The sequence below is a fragment of the Podarcis erhardii genome (assembly GCF_964252035.2).
Source record: "Podarcis erhardii genome assembly, chromosome: 9".
In the NCBI taxonomy this organism is placed as follows: Eukaryota; Metazoa; Chordata; class Lepidosauria; order Squamata; family Lacertidae; genus Podarcis; species Podarcis erhardii.
Window position 1 is genome coordinate 54,137,058 of NC_138512.1, and position 16,838 is coordinate 54,153,895.

Here is a 16,838-nt window from a genome sequence, read left to right on the forward strand (position 1 = left end):
CTAACCAACATACAGTTCAAGGTTATTTTTGCTGAAAGGCAAGGGATCATTTGATTTATTACTGCAGCAAAGTCCAGGGCAGTCAGCTGTAAGGAGTGTGAGAGTGCCTGCTGTTGTAGGAGCCCTGAATTTAGTTAAATGCTAGCAAGTAAGTGGCTTGTTTTAACACCGTCTTCCAACTAAAGTGATATAAAAGATCAGCTGCAGAGATACGAGCTTTCAAGATACAAATTCATATTTCAATAAAATAAACACTTAAAAGTGAAAATTTCAGTTGCATGCCAAGCCAGATAAATGAAGAATGAACAAATGAATGAATGAGAGGAGATGACTGCAGAGATCTGCCTGAACATTTTGGACAGAATGAGCAGAGCTGGATTAAACCCTGTGGAGGCCACTAGGCAGTTGAAATCTTAGGGGAGGGCTTTGCAAATTATCTCCTAATACATTTTTTATTTTACCAGTCAACAATTTTAATAAACCAGTTTTCAGATCAAATCAATATTATTTTGATCTGTTGTTTTGGGCCCCCTAAAAGGCATGGGGTCCATAGGCTGGTGCCTACTCTACCTATTTGGTAATCCGTCACTGAGGATGAGGATGGCAACAAGGATGCATATAGAGTTTCTTGGAGATGGTGGGGTGATGATGAAAAGACAGAAACTGAACACAAAGTTGCCAACTGACTGAGGTGGGAAGCCAGCCTTGAGTGATCCCATGCTTTTTATAACAGGCAGAATTTTCATGTCATGCAAAGAAGCACCATCACCTTTTAATTGCTGCCTTTGTTAATGCTGTAGTTACATGGCTAGTTCAAAGTTTTGCAGTCTGAACTGGTAAACAGGGTAGCTATATATGAAAGCCATGTCCTTCTGGTCACTCACAAGTTACACTGGGCACCAGCAGATTATTATTTTCCCCCCATGCATGTGAAAAACAAATATTTCCAGTTATAGATAGGTAGCCGTGTTGGTCTGCCATAGTCAAAACAAAATAAAAAAATTCCTTCCAGTAGCACCTTAAAGACCAACTAAGTTAGTTCCCATATTTCCAGTTATAGATAGGTAGCCGTGTTGGTCTGCCATAGTCAAAACAAAATAAAAAAATTCCTTCCAGTAGCACCTTAAAGACCAACTAAGTTGGTATCTGAAGAAGTGTGCATGCACACGAAAGCTCATACCTAGAACTAACTTAGTTGGTCTTTAAGGTGCTACTGGAAGGAATTTTTTTATTTTGTTTTGAAAAACAAATAGTTATGGTAAGTAAGCCATTTGAGTATGATTTTCCCCCTGCTTCCACTTTCATATGATTATGGAATCTAAGTTCATAATGAAGTATCACTCCTTGGAAAATATATCATAGGAGAAAGTGGACAGCGCCAACAGTCTAAGTTTGCAAGCCGTGCTCCCCAGAGCATTTTTGGAAGCTAACACTTATGCTTAATGCAAGCTGACATGTGTTGCCTGTGCTGCCAATGAACTCTAGAAACTGCTCCAGAGACTGAGCACAGATCTCTTTGTGCAGAGCCGCTGGGACCATTATCTGCATCCGAATGAAAACCGTGGTTGGATTCCAGCTTCTATTGCACAGTCAGAATCAAGCTGGCCAATAGCCCTTGGGTTAATTTGTCCTTGAACCTTGATATATGTAATTTTGATAGGGGGAAGGTTGTTAGGAGATAAAGTTAAACAAAGTACAAGCAGCCAGAATAAGACTAGAGCTGAGCTGAAATTTCCCAGATGATGTATTTCTGACAAGAGTTCTGGGATTCTTATTTTGCTCAGCTCTGCCCCTGCCATTTCCAAGATGATGTCTTTCTGAGATAATTTCTGAGTTTCTTATTTTTCTCATCTTCCCACCCCACTTTCACCAAGGAGACCATTTTGCATAATTTTCTCCATAATTATTTTCTACCATTCCCTGTGCACAAATGCAACATTCCAGGGCACTGTGAAGAATGCAAAAAATGGTGGGCAAGCTGCCAACATAGTTGCTGTTGCCACCACTTGTAGTGGCAGCAAAAACAAGATGAAACACCAAACTGTGAGGGGGAAAAGAAAGAGGTTAAGCTGCTACCATTGATGGGGGAGAAATTCGATTCAGTTCTCATTTGTAGGTAAATCTACATGATCCACACTTTCTGAAGCAGGACTCTGTCATCCTTTAAAATGTGCACTTCTCTGATTTTTGCCATACAGTTCTCTATGCAAGTAATGTGTATAACAAATGCATATACTAGGGTAAAGTGTGCATAAAATGCGTATATTAGTGAAAACAGCATACAAAAATGTGTTGTTAAAAATCTGTATATTATTATATTACATTTAATATACATTTTTATTAACATTTGAAGAAAGTGGTCTGAATTTGCCTGTCAAAATGAAACAAGTCTCTGCCTGGTCAGTGGCTCTGGGAGGAGGCTACCTGAAATAGGAGGCAACGTGGGAAACCTGTGCCATTCGGAGCTTCTCAAAGAAAAGTTGAATATCTCTAATTGTAATGAGAAGCATGGGTGGCTTCTGTTGATGGATTGCATCTTCAAAACAAAAAGTTAAAAAAGAGTCTTGCATGTTTACCATTTAGACTCCCAGACATTTGCCTGAGTGTAAGTCCTAGAAGGCTTACTTCCACCTAAGCATGAATGGGATTAGAGTGTCCTAGTTTCATCTAAACTTGCACTGGATGCAGACTCTTAGTTTCATTTTCCAATTTTACAAATATTTTAACAAAAAATTACATATTCAGTAAAGAGAATCACATCCTCAAATCGACCCCCTCCCCACCTTCTGTGTTTACTTATGTTATATCTTTTACCACCGCATATCCAATTTAAACCTATCTACTAATTTTCCTTTGATATTCCCTTAAAAGTTATTCTTTCTGCACATTTGCTAATCCTAATGATTTACAATAATTCTTCAAATAGTACACAAATTTTCCCCATTCTGTATTAAAAAGTCTCTGTTCTTGATTTCTTATTCTTCCAGTAAGTTTCGCAATTTAGGCATATTCCATTAATTTTGTCTGCCAATCTTCCTTGGTTGGAACTGCTTCTTTTTTCCATGTATGGGCATGGAGTCACATACAAAAATAATATATTCTGTTCTTTGGGTACCTCTGAACCTAAGAGAAAAGCTTCTAGTTTTTAAAGAGAGGTTATCTTCAACATTTTTTAAAGCTCATTATAAATCATTTCCCAGAAATCTTTTGCTACCTTACATGACCACCACATATGGAAAAATGAACCCTCTTTCTCTTTACACTTCCAACAGATATCTGGTTCTGATGTATACATTTTTGCTAACTTACTAGGAGTCAGATACCATCTAAAAAACATCATTTTCAGGTAATTTTCTTTTATCATGTAGCACTCTGTAAATTTCAAATCTACATTCCACAGTCTTTTCGATGCTGCCGTTTCAATATTATGTCCTGTATCCATTGCCCAGCAGACTCTTAGTTTTGCTGAGGAACAGTGAGGTGGAAAGGGTCATTGATTGCTCTCTCCGGCCATGGACAGTTCAGGAGGCTCCTTAGTTTACTGAGGAGCTGTAGGCAATGGAATAGACTGGACATCAGCTGGAGTACGGGTGTTGTAGGTCTCAGTGTGAATCTGACAGAGGTATGACTACATAGCTGTTCCTACCACAATGGTAACAAAAGAAGCATATATCTTTGCTTCTATTGAGTTCTCAGTGAATCGCCCAATAGAGATATTTAGACTGGTAAACAGGCTGGCCTAGAACAGGGTGATATCATTGACAATGGACCAGTCAATCACTCAGATCCATGCTGAACTTGAGACTAGAATTGGTTCAAGTCTATAGCAGGCCCCTACAGCATCATCAATTTACACCTAGTGTGGTCAGTTTCTATTGCTGCAGCCCAAGGATGTGAAAAAGATGCTTACGGCAGTGAGGCCAACAACATGCCTTCTGGATTCCTGGCCATTATGGCTGATACAGTATTTTAACAGGCTCCTGAACTAGATGGTTAAAGGGTTTCTTCTAGCTTCTCTTCTAATTTCTGAGAAATCACATTTGAAGATAACTGAGGAGAAACAGGTTTTCCACCCCTGCCTTTAGAATCTTTGAAAGTTCAGTTCATAGAAGGTCTTTCTCCACTCCCAGAAGTAGGCAGTGCAGAGGCTGACTCTCAGTCTTAGAAAGCACACAATGAAGAATGTATTCTATGTATTTTCCTGTCTGCTAGCCTAAGTAGGCTGGTAGGAATGTACAGCCTCTGCTGTAGATTTATCTGCACATAAATTATGCAGTGCTCCCATTGGATTGTGAAATTGAATTGTTTGCATACTTTTGTAATAGTCTCATGTACACATGACATATCATTGCATACCAAATGTGCAACATGGCTACAAGTTGCAATGGTTGTTGTTTTTTAAAATGATATTTTATTAGTTTTTCAACAAGAAAAGAGTTACAAAACAGTGGGGGGGAAAGAAAAAACACAACAAAAATACAAAAACCAAAAATAGACATAAGAAAAGATAAAGGGGGAAAAAGGAAAAATCATTCTTTCTGATATCTTACCCCTCATTTACTTATTTTCATGACTTCCTCACACCTCCCTTTTTTGTATTCCATTTAAAAATTTGTTCAGCAAATCCATACCCTCTTAGTTTACCCTTAATTGTTTATCCTCACATATTATAACTTCAAATTTTCATCTAATATCAATCCAATCTTACATATTCTTATTCTGCCTTATTACTAGAACCGCTTCGTTTCATTCCAACGTCATTGACATTCAATAATTTTACAATATTTCTGTAGATATATGTCAGGGAACTGCCATCGGAGAGACAGGTGGTGGACAGGCTACAGGAGAATAGGAGAGAATCTGCAGTAGAAGAGGGAACCAGCAGGGGGAGTGCAGGAGTCACAGCGGAGGGGAGGCTCTGGGATGCTTCCAGTGAGAGTAGTGGAGAGGTAACGGGACCCCCGTTGGGAACGCCCACCCTTCGCCGGAAACTGTCACGCAGAGAGTCTCGAAAGCGCATGTCTGTCAAAGAGCTTTTATGTTGGCGTAAATTCCGTAGACGCCCACTGTCAGATTCTACCAGCGACTGACGGAGTCATGCTTTGGGGGCTCCGTTAGTGCATCGGTTTGGATGACCAGCCAAACCCCAGAGGGATCAAGCTTTTACGCACAAGCAGCTCACTATCCCATCACAGCAATCTGACAGTCTTTGAAAGCAGCTTGTGCAAGCAGAAGGCATCATGAGCGAACCATCCGGAACCGGAGGAGCAGGAGCGGGAGCTGGCGCAGATCCAAGCCTGGAACAAAGGTACAGGGCGTTGGAGGTCCAGCTGGCACTGCAAACGGCGAGGCTCGAGGAGAGGAGGGCTCAAGATGCAGATAAGGGGAAGACCACCCCACTTGCCAGACGGGTGCCTGGACTGGTGCAGAAATTTGGGGGGGATCCCCGGAACTATCAAGCCTTTAGGACAGAGATGCAATATGCTCTCAATCTACTGTTTGATGACTTCCCCGACGAGAACTCTAGAGTGGCGTACGTGATTGGCCATCTAGAGGGAGGGGCGAGGGACTGGGTTCGGCCCCTGATGGCAGCCAATAATGAAATCTTAAAGGACACAATGAAGTTTTTCCGCGCCATGGACTTGATGTTTTCCAGCGAGATCGAGCAGGGAGTGGTGCGCAGGCAGTTAATGGCGTGTAAACAGGGGAGCCGATCTGTACGTGAGTACTGGACTGAGTTCACCATGCTGATTCATAGACTTGGGTGGGACCTTGCTAGTGAACCTATTCAAATGCTGTTTGAAGAAGGTCTCTCTCCGGCAGTGAAAGATGAACTTTCCCGGGCGCCTAGGGCGGAGTCTATGGATCAGCTGACTAAATCAGCGCTGTCCATTGGCGCACGCCAGGAAGCTAGAGCTATGGAAAAGCGGGAAGGAAAGGGGGAACGTTGGAAGGACTTCCGCATTCCAGAGATTCCGGAGCAGCCTTTCCCGCCAGCAGAGCCGATGGAACTTGGAACAGCGCGCGCGCGCGCAGTTTCAAACACCAGTGAAGGGCGGAAGAAGGAGGGAAAGAGCGGCAAGAGATGCTATCTCTGCCAACAGCCAGGTCACTTTGCCAGAGTCTGTCCGCAAAGGAAGGAATGGCAAGGGATGGCGGGAACTGTTGGGGGGAAGGAGGAAGAAGAAATCACGGAGCCAGTAAAAGCCAACGCCTGGTTGCCAACATCAGGGCACAGCAGCCAGGCCAGGGAGTAATGAATGTGCCCACGCCGGAACCTCCAAGACCAGCGCTTGTGATAGAGGTGTTGCTGGAACTGGCAAACGGACACCCACTGAAGATAAAGGCGCTATTGGATTCAGGTAGCTCATGTAATTTCATGAGCAAAGAGTTTGCAGCTGCACACCAAATACAGACTATCCCATTGAGTAAGCCTTTGCAGGTTACCACGATTGATGGGAGGGAGCTGTTGGGAGGAGAAGTGAGCCAACAGACTGTACCAATGATAATGAGGGTGGCACGACACACCGAACTGATAGCGTTTAACGTAGCCACCTTGGGAGGAGCTCCTATTATCTTGGGTATGAGCTGGCTGGCGCTACACGATCCGCTAGTAGGCTGGCATCAGAGAGTGGTTTCCTTTGGATCAGCACATTGCCTAGAACACTGCAAGGAGGGAGAGGCTCAGGCAGGCGCCAGGGGCACTCTAGCAGGGATGGAAGTGATGGACAAAGGGAGGGTGCCACCACAATACGCTGACTTGCTTGACGTATTCAGCGAAAAAGAAGCAGATAAACTGCCCCCGCACAGACCCTTTGATTGTCAAATTACCTTACTCCCAGGAGCACAATTGCCAGTGGGCAAGCTGTATGCAATGTCAGACAGTGAGATGCAGGAGTTAAGGGAGTTCATTGACAAGAATCTCAAGCGAGGTTTCATCAGAGAGTCACGAGCGGTGGGGGGCAGCCCAGTGTTCTTTGTGGACAAAAAAAACACGGGCAAGCCCAGGCTTGTATGTGATTTCAGGGCCCTAAATGCAGTGTCAGAACCAGTGACTTTCCCTATGCCCAGAATTGATGACATTCTAACACGGGTGAGAAAAGGGAAAATTTTTACCAAGCTGGACCTTAGGGGGGCATATAACTTGATACGTGTGAGAAAGGGGGATGAGTGGAAGACCACTATGTTCACCCCCTTGGGGGCCTTTGAGTACACCGTTATGCCTTTCGGATTACAAGGGGGCTCCGCCTGTTTTCAATCATTCATGAATCACGTCCTGGGGCCACTGCTCTACAAGAACTGCGTAGCGTTCTTAGATGACGTTCTGGTGTACTCAGACAATGAGGAGCAGCATGTGCGAGATGTAAGAGAGGTACTGAGCAAGCTGCGAGAAAACCGGCTGTGGGTGAAACTGGAGAAGTGTCAGTTTCATACCAAGGAGGTGGAATTCTTGGGGTACCGGTTGTCTGACAAGGGATTGGCCATGGATCCCAGCAAGGTTCAAGCGGTACTGGAATGGAAAACACCAAAGACCAAGAAGGACGTGCAAAGGTTCCTGGGCTTCGGAAACTTCTATAGGAAGTTCATCAAAAACTTTGCCCATTTAACAGCGCCCATCACGGATTGTCTTAGTAGCAAAAAGAAATTTGTTTGGACGGGAGAAGCGCAACAAGCGTTCGAACGCTTAAAGCAGGCGTTTGCGTCGGAAGAGCAACTCTTGCACGTGGATCTACAACAACCAATGAGAGTGGAGACTGATGCGTCAGACCGAGCGGTGGGGGCCGTTCTTCTCCAGCCGGGAAAAGATACGTCTGAATGGAGACCGTGTGCATTCTTCTCGCGGAAGTTGAACAAATCAGAGAGGAACTACACAGTGTACGACCGAGAACTGCTCGCCATTCATGAAGCATTCCGGAAATGGCGGCACTTGCTGATTGGGGCGCAGCACAAGGTTCAAGTCCGAACTGACCACAAAAATCTGGAATACTGGAGAACAGCCCGAGTGCTGAACCAGAGACAAGTGAGATGGGCCCAGGAGTTCTCCAAATTCCACTTTGAGATTCGTTACGTGCCCGGCTCCGAGAACGTGAGGGCGGACGCTCTTTCCAGGAAACCTGAGTACTTAGAGGGGGAGGGAGCGCCTGAGGCAAGGCATGTAATCCCTGAAGACCGCTGGGTGTGTGGGGCGGCATTGGTGGGGCAGAGGGAACTGATAGAGGGTACGGAGAACGATGAATACGCCCAAGAGAAACTCAGAGAGCTCCGGAGGACAGAGGAGAACACAGGGGGGTTCGAAGAAAAGAACGGGGCGTTGTATTACAAAGGGGCACTGTACATACCCGACGGGGAACTGAGGGGCAGAGTACTCAAGCAGTTGCATGACAGCCCCACAGCGGGACATTTTGGACAGCACAAAACCATGTGGTTGGTTACCAGGGAGTTTTGGTGGCCCAAGGTGAGGGAGGACGTACGGGAATATGTCAGGGGTTGCGACAGGTGCCAGCGAGCGAAAGGAGAGAGGGTGGCGCCAGCGGGGCTATTACAACCCTTACCCACGCCCGAAAGGCCATGGGAGGCAGTATCCATAGATTTTATGACGGACCTGCCAAAATCCAAAGGCAAAACAGCTGTCATGGTGGTGGTAGATCAATTAACCAAGATGTGTCATTTTATAGCTTGTTCACATGCAGTCACAGCGGAGGAAACCGCCAAGTTGTTTGTAGAACATATTTTCAAGTTGCATGGCGCCCCCTTGAGGGTGGTCAGCGACAGAGGGAAACAATTTACTTCCAGGTTCTGGAGGAAACTTATGAGCTTACTGCACGTAGAACTCAATTTCTCAACTGCCCGGCACCCAGAAACCAATGGGCAAGCGGAAAGGGCAAATGGGGTTTTACAACAATACCTGAGGTGTTATGTAAAAGACAGAGAAAATGATTGGGTGGATAAGTTACCTCTAGCAGAATTTGCCTACAACAACGCGGAGAACGTGTCCACAGGGATGAGTCCCTTCCTGGCAAATTATGGGTGTCACCCCCGGGCATTCCCAGGAGAGGGAGGGGAGAGGTGGAGCGTGCCGGCGGCGGAATATTTTTTTGAAGAGATGGAGGCGATCCACCGTCAGCTTCAACTTAACTTAGAGAAAGCCAAGGAAGAATATAAGAAGCAAGCAGACAGAAATAGGAGGGAAGGTGAAACTATAAGGGTGGGGGACCGGGTGTGGTTGTCCACCCAAGGGCTACCGTTCAAGGGCGGGAGTAAGAAATTGAGGCCCAAAAGATTGGGACCCTTTGAGGTCATACAGCAGGTCAACCCAGTGGCATTCAAACTCAGGCTGCCCAGTCACATGAAATTACACCCAGTATTTCACAGGTCATTACTGTCGCCGTACCGAGAGGGACGCGAGTGGGGGGAGCGTGAGAGAGAGGCCACCCAAACGCCCGTGATAGAAGAGAGAGAGCGCGACATGAACGTGGCAGGAATCATTGATTCCAGGTGGAAGGGAAATCAGGTGGAATATCTGGTAGAATGGGAGGGGGAAGCAGAGTCGGAAAACACTTGGGTACCAGCAGAGGTAGTCAATGACGAGGTTTTAATAGAAACATTTCATCAGCGTTTCCCAAGAAAACCGCAACCCGTGGCTCGATTTAGAAGGGAACACTTTGGGACCACCGATGAGGAAGGAGAGTTTGAAGGGTTCCCAGAGTCAGGGGTGGGTGAAGAAGCCGACTCCGACGAAGAAGAGGAAGACGGGGAGAGAGACGGTACGCCGTGGCTGGAAGTGTTAGAATCCTCGGACGACGAGGAGAGTTCCTTCAGGGGCTTTCCGCCCTCACCGCCAGTGGGAGAGGAGGCGGGAGGGGGTGAAGGGGGCCCTGGGGGGGAGGTGGATGTCAGGGAACTGCCATCGGAGAGACAGGTGGTGGACAGGCTACAGGAGAATAGGAGAGAATCTGCAGTAGAAGAGGGAACCAGCAGGGGGAGTGCAGGAGTCACAGCGGAGGGGAGGCTCTGGGATGCTTCCAGTGAGAGTAGTGGAGAGGTAACGGGACCCCCGTTGGGAACGCCCACCCTTCGCCGGAAACTGTCACGCAGAGAGTCTCGAAAGCGCATGTCTGTCAAAGAGCTTTTATGTTGGCGTAAATTCCGTAGACGCCCACTGTCAGATTCTACCAGCGACTGACGGAGTCATGCTTTGGGGGCTCCGTTAGTGCATCGGTTTGGATGACCAGCCAAACCCCAGAGGGATCAAGCTTTTACGCACAAGCAGCTCACTATCCCATCACAATATATTTTAAACTTTTTCCAATCTTCTTCCACCAACTCTTCTCCCTGGTCTCGGATTCTGCCAGTCATTTCCGCCATTTCCATGTAGTCCATTACTTGCATCTGCCATTCTTCCAGGGTGGGTATGTCTTGTGTCTTCCAATGCTTTGCGATGAGTATTCTTGCTGCTGCTGTAGCGTACATAAAGAAAGTTCTATCCTTCTTGGAACCAATTGGCCGACCATACCCAGGAGAAAGGCCTCTGGTTTCTTCAAGAAAGTATATTTAAATACCTTTTTCATTTCATTATATATCATCTCCCAGAAAGCCTTAATCCTTGGGCACGTCCACCAAAGGTGAAAGAATGTACCTTCAGTCTCTTTACATTTCCAGCATTTGTTATCGGGCAAGTGATAGATTTTTGCAAGCTTGACTGGGGTCATGTACCACCTGTATATCATTTTCATAATATTCTCTCTTAGGGCATTACATGCCGTAAATTTCATACCTGTGGTCTACAAGTGTTCCCAGTCAGCAAACATAATGTTATGTCCGACATCTTGTGCCCATTTTATCATAGCAGATTTTACCGCTTTGGGTTCTAACAGTTCTGTTTCTAGTTTTGATTTTTCCACCCGGAAGCCAATTTTTTTGTCTAAATTATAGGCCTCCCTTATCTGAAAATAATGAAGCCAATCTCGCACTTTATCCTTTAGTTTCTCGAAACTCTGCAATTTCAATTTGTCACCCTCTTGTTCCAAAATCTCCCAATATTTTGGCCAATTGGCCTCCATATTGAGTTTTTTCAGAGCCTTTGCTTCCATAGGTGATAGCCACCTTGGGGTTTTGTTTTCAAGTAAGTCTTTATATCTTGTCCAGACATTAAACAATGCTCTTCTGACAATATGATTTTTGAATGCCTTATGTGCTTTAACCTTGTCATACCACAGATATGCATGCCACCCAAAAACATTATCAAAACCTTCTAAATCCAAAATGTCTGTGTTCTCAAGAAGCAGCCATTCTTTCAACCAGCAAAAAGCTGCTGATTCATAGTACAGTTTAAAGTCCGGCAGGGCAAATCCACCTCTATCTTTCGCATCAGTAAGTATCTTAAATTTTATTCTGGGCTTCTTGCCCTGCCAGACAAATCTAGAAATGTCTCTCTGCCACTTCTTGAAACAGTCCATCTTGTCTATAATTTGCAGTGATTGAAACAAAAACAGCATTCTCGGCAATACATTCATTTTTATAACAGCAATTCGGCCAAGCAAGGAAAGCTTCAGGCTTGACCATATTTCAAGATCTTTTTTCACTTCTAACCAACATTTCTCATAGTTGTCTTTAAACAAATTCACATTCTTAGCAGTCATGTTCACCCCCAGATATTTTACTTTCTTTACCAATGTTAGACCTGTCTCCTTCTGAAACCTCTCTTTCTCGATCGGTGTTAAATTTTTCTCAAGAACCTTACAAGTTACAAGTTGCAATGGTTGGTCTGCCAGCTACAGCCCCTTTTGGACAGCAATGACTTGGCCACTGTACTCTGGTAACTTCCAGCTTGAATTATTGCAATGCGCTCTACATGGTGTTCTTAGTGTTGGACCCAGCGGTCTCTCTTGGTAGTTGCACTGCCCTCAAAAGCTTGGGTGTGGGTGCCCCAGGAGTTGTTGAGGTCATTCAGCCCTGCCTTGTGAAATAAAGAAGGAGTGGGCATCACAAGAAAAGCCATCTATGTTAGTGTCCTTAAGTGGAGCGAGTGAAATCAAAAAAATGTGTGTAGGCATCATTAAGGCACTCTGTTCTATATTTTGCTGGCAGGATCACTGTTTCTTGTGCTCATTGAATTCCGTAAAAATGCTAAAAACGTGTGCATTGTGCAGATGAGATAATAAAGGCATGGATAGATGGTTCTGAAACCAAGAGCTTAGAGTTTATGCTGGAAACTTATGCCAATTCTGACACAAGTCCAATTCTATTGCTCCTTTTGTGTTTGCTGTTGATGTGTAAATGTTTTTGGAATCTAGTCCAATCTTCCCAGCCCCAACCCTTGCTACCTATTGCATGTGCAATTATCAGGGCTGTTTCAGAGCAACTGGTATTTCCTGCAAATTTTGATTCTTTGAACCACTCTAAACCACCTGTTGAAACCTCTTTGAAGAAGCGCATAAAAGTTAAGTACTCACCATTGTGTGAAAAATGGCAGTGATGTAAATGCAATCCTGCAAAATTTAGCAGCTAGGGCAGGAGCAAGCCCATTCAGCTCTTTTAATACAGTCCTAGTGCCAGGTCAAACAGGCAAGGTGGCCAGTTTATTAATCACACAGAAAAAAGAAAGATGTGAACCATTATTATGCAGAAATGCTCTGCTGCAGTTTGTGATCATTCCAGTTGTGTGCCAAGGCCCCATGACCCCACAATTCCACAAGGGAAAGAATATCACACAGGACAACAGCATACAGTGGTACCTCGGGTTACATATGCTTCAGGTTACATACGCTTCAGGTTACAGACTCCACTAACCCAGAAATAGTACCTCGGGTTAAGAACTTTGCTTCAGGATGAGAAGAGAAATTGTGCTCTGGCTGCGCAGCAGCAGCAGGAGGCCCCATTAGCTAAAGTGGTGCTTCAGGTTAAGAACAGTTTCAGGTTAAGAATGGACCTCCGGAATGAATTAAATACTTAACCCGAGGTACCACTGTATTGGGTTTTGGCTTGATTATGGCTACAACTTTTATTGGTTACAGTAGAGAATGGTTTGGCGTAGACATTGGGTAAAGCCATTGCAATTCCACTCCGACCCTTCTGCTGGCAGTGCATCTAAGGGTAAACCACATCTTGAAGGGGTGCTCTCTGATCTACATCAAATTAGGGTACCCCTGCAGGGTCCCTGTTGAAGTAGTGATATGGCCCTAGCCCACTCTGGGCATCAGACAGAAGCCACTCCTCCTGGATCCTTTTAACAGGATACCCTTTCCCATGGAGGGACAGGCAGAGGCTACAACCTCCCCTCCAGCCAAGATCTAGGCCGCAGGGGGCTGGTCCACTGTCCCTCAGACCTTGTGGAGGGCCGGACTATATAAAATGGAATATAAAACCAAACATAAAACTGAATTCCTATGCACACTGTGAGGGGGGCAAGTAGTCCTCCCCCCCCACACACCCCAGCCCCAGCCGCCTTCTTGGTTTGCTGCCTGCCTCATTTGCCGAAGGGATGGTGTCGGCGTCGGCGTGAAACGGGCTTCCTCCCTGCCTAGTGAAAGAAGGCGCTGCGCTTACCTTCCCAGGGGCTGCCACCACCACCGCTGCTGCTGCTTCTTCTTGTGAAGCAGGTAGGCAGAGCGAGCTTGTTCGCTCCATTCTCTGGCCCACAGGAGCACCAGGGCAGTGGTGGCGGTGATGGGAGCAAGAGGCCAAGCGGCGGTGGCTCTGCCAATCAAACCAGGCACAGCATTTGATTGGCAGAGACTTCCCTCGCCACTCTGAGGTAAATCAGGCGCGGCATTGATTGGTAGAGCCACCGCAGCTCGGCCTCTTCCTCCTGTTACCATCCCTGGGAGTCTCGACTTTGCAGCGGGTTCTGGCTTTGTGGCGTGGGGCAGATTTACAAGCCTGGGGGGGCCACATTCAGTCTCCAGGCCTTAGTTTGCCGACCCATAATATAGGCTTACCCAATGCCTAACCACCTTACAAAGTTGTGATAATAGCTATGAGGTAGGCGAAAACCAGATGGCCGGTGCCAATTTGCCAAATGGAAAAATTCCTACCCAGCCTCAAATACAGCTGCCAGCTTGGTCCACAGCAAGGCCAAAGCACAAGTAAACACAATCAAATTAAGAGAGGGTGAGTGGGAGGTATGATGAAGAAAAGCCAAGGAAAACTATCGGGCAGTCCACCATTTATTGACCCTGGGAACAGGCCCAAGTGACCCTTGGCTAGTAGGACCCACCACCAGGGGAACGCCCCTCAAAGGCTGCCAGCATTGGTCAATCAGCTGGCAGCCAGGCAAACTGGTCTGCCATTTGCAGCTCACAAGAATTGTGAAATTTATTCTACAATATTCTACAACATTACAAACATCCTATATGATCATAGAATGATAGAATCATATAGTTGGAAGGGATCCTGAGGGTCATCTAGTTCAACCCCGCTGCAATGCAGGGATCTCAGCAAAAGCATCCATGACAGATGGCCATTCCATCTCTGTTTAAAAACCTCCATGAAAGGAGACTTCACAACCTTATGAGGAAAATTGTTCCACTGCTGAACAGCTCTTACTGTCAGAAAGTTTTTTGTATGTTTAGTCAGAATCTGCTTTGAATCCATTGGTTGGGTTCTAGCCTCTGGAGCAGGAGAAAACAAACTTGCAACATCTTCCGTGTGGCAGCCCTTGAGAAATGTAGCATCGTAGTTGATTGTTCTGGCTGGTAACATACGTCAACTACTCAGCCTCACACAATCTTGTGATGTTTGCTTGGAAGAAAGGTGTTCATTTTGGCTTAGTAAATTGTTTATGGTTGCATTCTTAAAAAACAAGCAAGCAAGTTATTTTGCTTTTGCACTTAACCAAAGAAACAAATAACCTAGCAATGTTACGTATGTTTAGCCTAGAAACAAACTAGGCACAACAGGAGCAAAACTGTGAGCTGACCAATTACTTCCCTTGATCTAGACACGATACTTCTGTTGATGCAGCCTAGAATAGCATTAGAGGGATGTGGGTGGTGCTGTGGTCTAAACCACAGAGCCTAGGTCAGTGGTTCAAATCCCTGCGACGGGGTGAGCTCCCGTTGTTCGGTTGCAGCTCCTGCCCACCTAGCAGTTCGAAAGCACGTCAAAGTGCAAGCAGATAAATAGGTACCACTCTGCCTGGAAGGTAAACGGCATTTCCATGTGCTGCTCTGGTTTGCCAGAAGTGGCTTAGTCATGCTGGCCGCATGACCTGTAAGCTGTCTGCGGACAAACACCGGCTCCCTTGGCCTATAGAGCGAGATGAGTGGGCAACCCCAGAGTCGTCTGCAACTGGACCTAACGGTCAGGGGTACCTTTACCTTTACCTTTTAGAATAGCATTAGCTTTTATGCTGCTGCATCACACTGTTGACTCATGTGAAGCTTGTGGTCCACCATGACCCCTAGATCCTTTTCACATGTATTGCTAGTAAGCCAGGTGTCTCCATGTTATATTTATGCATCTGGTTCCTCCTGCCTAAGTGCAGAACCTTACATTTGTCCCTATTGAAATTCATTCTGTTAGCTTGGACCCCGTTCTCCACTCTGTTAAGGTCATTTTGAATTCTAATTCTGTCTTCTACAGCATTAGCTACCCTTCCCAGTTTGGTGTCATCTACATATTTGATAAACATCCCCTCAATTCCTTCATCCAAGTCGTTTATAAAGATGTTGAACAACAATGGGCCCGAAAGAGAACCCTGTGGAACCCCACTGGTCACTTTTCCTCAAGATGACAAGGAACCATTAATAAGTACTCTTTGGGTTCGATCCACCAACCAGCTACAAATCCACTTAACATTTGTCTTCTTCAACTCACATTTTACCAGCTTCCTTGCAAGAATATCATGGGACACTTTGTCAAAAGCCTTACTGAAATCAAGATACACTATGTCCACAGCATTCCCCTGATCCACCAAACTTGTTACTCCATCAAAAAGAAAGAAACGAGGTTCATCTGACACGACTTATTTTTGAAAAACCCATGCTGGGTCTTAGTAATCACAGCATCATATATGGCATCATATATAGCATCAGGCATCTTTTTTTTTATATCAGTTATGGGGCAGGCAAAGACATGGCTGGACTAAAGGGAGTTTGCAGCCTCACCAATCAGCCGACCACCAGCAGCTGCAAAGCTCTGGGCACATTGCTTTGCAAGACTCATCCATCAGCTGGTTATCTTCATGGGCAAAAATGGGTCATTCAATGTCTCTGTGACATTAGGTCAGGCATGGCCAAACGTGGCCCTTCAGATGTTTTGGGACTACAATTCCCATCATCCCTGACCACTGGCCCTGTTAGCTAGGGATGATGGGAGCTGTAGTCCCAAAACATCTGGAGGGCCCCACCCCTGCCTTAGGAAAACAGGTGAATAAGCTGCAGACAGCCCTGCCTGCCATACTTCCCCATCTAAGCACCCCTCAGCTTGCTTCAGGCCCACTCTGGCCCCAGTGGCTTTGCAAAGAGCCCAGGGCTTCAGCCACATCAAAAGCATTGTCTTTGAATCATAGATACTTACATGCCTGTGCATATATCCCTTGAGTACAAACAAAGCTTTTGAGCTTTTACAGTAAGTTGCTCAATGCCAGAAACGAATTTTAGAAAAAGAATACAAGTACCCTGAGAATAAGGCACTACTTAAAAAGAAAACCAAGAAATACACTTAACTTTCTCTACCTTACCTTACAAACAAATGTATATTCTCTAAAAGCTATGAAAACTATATTTTATTCTCTAGGAAGCATAGAGGGGCAAGGAGGCATATTATATGTTTAAAGAAGGTTATTTACTTATTAAACTGGCTCTGTGGTGTCATTGTAGACAATGTGGACTGGTGCA